Consider the following 5,448-nt stretch of genomic DNA (forward strand, 5'->3'; position numbering starts at 1 on the left):
GCCCGGGCTGCGCGCGCACCTTCCCCGGACCGCTGGTGGCCGCGAATGAAGCTCCGGCGGCCATGTTCGTGCGGGGCACCCAGCGCGTGTTGGTTTTATCTCCATCCTTGTCTACACCCACAGCGTGAGAGACTCATACAGGACAGAGTGAGCCACTGAGAGGGCTCAGGGGAAGACTGAATTATTGTCAGCACTATCCAGAGCTAAAGAAATTAAAAGCGGCACAGCCGGCCGCCATCTTTGAGCGGGGCGCCTCTTTTGACTCTGGTCTCCAGCGACGCAGGAGACCTGGTTGCTAAGCAACGCGTACGCTGCTTCTGTTTTCTAACCTAGGGATTAAGTTTCTGTTCTTTCTGGCTAGGGGAGAGTGGGGGAAGAACTCGTAAAGGGCCCAATCACGTCGTCCGAGATGAGTTACTAGGCAACATTTTAAGGTTGAGGTCAACTTGGAAGAGAGTGCAGCTGTTTTCTCTTGAAAAGAAACTGAACTCCTACCCCAGTGGAGGTTGCTAGGCAACACCATAGTTGTTTTCTGGAAGAGAAGCCAGGAACTGGCCCAGAACATAAATACACTCCATGTGGAATATTAATGTATTGTATGAAACTATAATACTATCAGAAGGAAAAAGAAATACATTGTATAATCCTTAAAACTGGAATATTCTTCATTACAGCAAAGGCACAAAAGGTTAATAAAATTTGCCCGTTAGAGACTCCAAAAACCAAGTTGAAAATTCATACAGTAAACTGGAAAAGTTTTGTAACATACGGACGGACAGAAATTTACTCTGCAAACAAATCTTACTCATTAACAATTTAGAAAAATAGAATCAAAACATTTTAAAAGTAAAAGATTCTCAGGGGGGCTTCACACACTAATGTTTCCAGCAAAAAAAAAAAAAAAAAAATTATAAAATAAGTGATAGATATTTCAGTTAGGCTGCTCTGATCATTACACATTGTATACATTGAAATGGCACGCTGTGGCCCATAAATATATACAATTGTGTCAAAATTTTTAAATGAGGGCTGGGGTTGTAACTCAGTGGTAGAGGCTTGCCTAGCACGTGTGAGGCCCTTGCACTTGATTCCCAACACCACAAAAATTGATAATAATATAATATCATAGCCCGGTGTGGTGATCCATGCCTGCAATTCCAGCAACTAGGAAGTCTGAGGCAGAAGGATCTCAAATTCAAAGCCAGCCTTAGTAATTTAGGGAGACCCTGTCACAAAACAAAAATGAAAAGGTGTGAGTTGTAACTCACCACGTTCAATTCAAAATAATTTGCTCCGTGGCTGGGGCTGTAGCTCAGCGGTAGAGTGCTTACCTCGCACATGACAGGCACCCTCAGTTCGACCCTCAGATGACATAAAAAAAAAAAAAAATTAGCAGGTCTTGGTGGCATATGATGTAATTCCAGCGGCTGGGAAGGCTAAGGCAGAAGGATCATGAGTTACAAGCCATCAGCAAAAGTGAGGCACTAAGCAACTCAGTAAGACCCTGTCTCTAAATAAATGCAAAAAAATAAGGCTGGAGATTGGGGCTGGGGATGTGGCTCGAGCGGTAGCGCGCTCGCCTGGCATGCGTGCGGCCTCAGCACCACATATAAACAAAGATGTTGTGTCCTCTGAAAACTAAAAAAATAAATATTAAAAAATTCTCTCTCTCTCTTTAAAAAAAAAATAGGGCTGAGGTTATCACTCCATGGCCAGCCGAATGCCCTGAGTTCAATCCCCCATACCCAAAATCAAAGTAAATTAAATTAATAAACAAAGACATTGTGTGTCCGTCCATCAACAACTACAAAATATTTTTTAAAATAATTTGCTCCAGGGGCTGGGACTGTAGCTCAGCAGTAGAGCACTTGCCTTGCATGTGTAAGGTACTGGGTTCCATCCTCTGCACCACATAAAAATAAATAAATAAAGATATTGTACCAACTACAACTAAAAAAAAATTAAAAAATATAATAATTAGGTGGGAGGGAAAGTGAGAGGGAAGGGAAATTGCATGGAAATGGAAGGAGACCCTCATGGTTATACAAAATTACATACAAGAGGAAGTGAGGGGAAAGGGAAAAATAATACAAGGGGGAGAAATGAATTACAGTAGAGGGGGTAGAGAGAGAAGAGGGGAGGGGAGGGGGGATAGTAGAGGATAGGAAAGGCAGCAGAATACAACAGACACTAGTATGGCAATATGTAAATCAATGGAAGTGTAACTGATGTGATTCTGCAATCTGTATACGGGGTAAAAATGGGAGTTCATAACCCACTTGAATCAAAATGTGAAATATGATATGTCCAGAACTATGTAATGTTTTGGGGGCTGGGGATGTGGCTCAAGCGGTAGCGCGCTTGCCTGGCATGCGTGCGGCCCGGGTTCGATCCTCAGCACCACATACCAACAAAGATGTTGTGTCCGCCAAGAACTAAAAAATAAATATTAAAAATTCTCTCTCTCTCTCTCTCTCTTTCTCTCTCTCTCTCTCCTCTCTCACTCTCTTTAAAAAAAAAAAAGAACTATGTAATGTTTTGAACAACCAACAATAAAAAAAAAAGAAAAGTACTCAGAAAAAAATATATATATATAATAATTGCTCCAATACAGTTCAGCACTATATTTTAATGCAAAAATGTGCATTCCCTTCAAACACAGCAGCACTGAAACCACCGGGGTTTTGAGGTGAGACTAGATTCCCAACTTCACCAATTTCCTCTGGGTTCTTGTCTAAGAAATTTTGAAGAATAAAAGCCACAATCATGGAAGGGAAGAGTAAACAGAGCAGGATTTATTTAATTAGAAGAGATAGAATGCCTGCCAAGCTGGTGCAGGAGGGGACTGGATAGCAGAAAAACCCATTTGGTGTGCCAACTTAGGAATTGGCATAGGATTCTGGGTAGGGCATGGTGCAAATGTATGTAAAGTAGGAACTGAAAAAGTATTCAGGCTATTGCCTTCCGGTAACTTCCATCCAGTTTCACCCCCAGTTTCAGTTTTCCAGGGCTTTTGAAACAGGCCTGGTTGGTGCTGATGAATATGTCTACAGGCTAGCCTCCGAGTGGGAGGCTTGTGTTTGAATAAGAGTGACCACTGAGATATATATATATATATATATATATATATATATATATATTCTTTTTTTTTTTAATTTTTAGTTGTAGTTGGACACAATACCTTTATTTTTATTTATTTATTTTTATGTGGTGCTGAGGATTGAACTCAGGGCCTCGCACATGGTAGGCAAGCGCTCTTCCACTGAGCCACAACCCCAGCCCACCATCGATGTCCTTATTCAGCATCAAAGTATTTTGATATCAAAGCCGTATCACCACTTCTCCCATTTATTTTATCCATAATCCCTTTTGTCTTTCATTTTCTTTGCAGAAACCTTTTAAAGAAAATTCCTAAAATCATGTAATTTTGAAAGACCCCCAGACCCTCAAATCCCCCGTCCAAGAGAACTAGCGTCACACTGGCTGCAAAAGCAAGAGGCAAGTTTATTAATACACAGGCGCCTGCGGGTGCACAGCAAAACCTCAGCCGAAGCTTTGGTGAACTGGCACACCGGGCTTTGGGGTACAGATCTTTTATAGGGAAAAAGGAGTTGTTTTCCACCTAGCACAATAACAGGTGTTTTTGAATCCAGCATACACGTCACTTAAAGGGTAAACTTGTTTTTCACTATGATAAACTTGTTTTTCACTATAGGTTCCCGAAAAACTCATCAATCTCATAGGTTTACATTTTGTTTCCTCCCTGTTCCCGCTTATGATCCCAGTTTGCTCAAGCATGTCCTGTGATGTGGGCAGGGTGCCCTTTCTAACAGGTCATGTGGTGAGCTCACCTGTTTACTGCATACTTTCTACTTTTCATAATCGGGCCTTAGGTTATGGGGCTGGGGTCTTTCAATTTTACCTCCACATGGTTGTCAGGCTTCTTTCAGAATTCAAGGACACTTTCTTATGTAACCACTGTGCCACTATCACCCATTAAGATGGCAAAACCAGACCCAGTTGTAAAATTAAGTTACAAGGGGCTAGGGATGTGGATCAAGCAGTAGCGTGCTCGCCTGGCATGCGTGGGGTCCGGGTTCGATCCTCAGCACCACATACAAACAAAGATGTTATGTCCACCAAAAACTAAAAAATTCTCTTTCTCTCTCTTTAAACAGTCTTTTAAAAAAAATTAAATTAAATTACAAGAACTTTATCTTGAGAAACCTAATTAACCTAATTAACTTTGGGTCCCCCCCACCTTTTGGGTTGTAAATAACTATCTCTAGGAGTCTTCCTACTCCTTTTTGAAATGTAAACAGCCCTGTCTTGTGGCTCTGGAGAGATTTAGCAGGTGCCTGTGGAAAAAAAAAAAAAAGTGAGTTTCTCTTACTGCTTTTTGTTTTGTAAACAGGCTTCCCAATAGAAACCCCAGGGAAGGCCTTCTGTCATGCAGACTAGAAATTATAGGGCACCAAATAGCGGTTAAGTATTGTTTGGAAAGTGGTGCGGATTTAGTTTGTTTTCCTCTGGGCCCACCAACATAAAATAAAGTTTGGAGTTCTTCTCTCCAAGTGCTGCTTCTCAACCAGTCTGTTGCCCGCAGTACTGTAACAAAATTATTTCTTAGTATCATCTAAGGCTAAGTCCATAATCAAATGTTCCCAACTATCTCTTTTTTTTTTCTAAGAGAGAGAGAGAGAGAGAGAATTTCAATATTTATTTTTCAGTTTTGGGTGTACACGACATCTTTGTTTGTATGTGGTGCTGAGGATCGAACCCGGGCCACACGAATGCCAGGAAGCGCGCTACCGCTTGAGCCACATCCCCAGCCCCTAGTATCCAAATTAACCAAAAATAAGATAAAATTAAAATTAAAATAATGAGGACTATTAATAAGAGACCACAGAAACCAAAGTCAATGGAGCTAGACATGCTCCCCCCCAAGTAATACAATAGGAATGGACCTGACCTGCTCCTCCTCCCCCCCCCCCCCACACACACGCCAAGTTTTCTCCCTTAACACAACCTGCTTTTCCCGGAATTAAACCCAGGGGAACTTTGCCACTGAGCTACTTTCCCAACCCTCACCAAATTGCTGAAGCTGGCCTTGAATTTGTGATCCTCCTGCCTCAGCCTCCAGGTTCTGGGTGAGCTAAGAGCTTATAATGCTAAGGGCTGCAAAAAAATATTCCAAAGTGCTGGAAATCTTAGGTTCACATTGTGCAAAAGTGGCAGGGAAAATTGTCTTCATTATCTTGTGCCATGTAGCAGATTACTCCCAAGCTCAATGTGCAATACAATAACATTGTTTCAAGGTTTCTGTAGACCAGATGTCCAGCCATGGCTTACCTGGGTCCTGTGCTTCAGGGGTTCTTCCAGGCTGTAGCTGAAATGGTGGCCAGGGTTGCAATCAAACAGAACAAACCACATTCACTCACACAGTTG

Source organism: Spermophilus citellus (assembly GCF_964194105.1).
Source record: "Spermophilus citellus genome assembly, chromosome: 18".
In the NCBI taxonomy this organism is placed as follows: domain Eukaryota; kingdom Metazoa; phylum Chordata; class Mammalia; order Rodentia; family Sciuridae; genus Spermophilus; species Spermophilus citellus.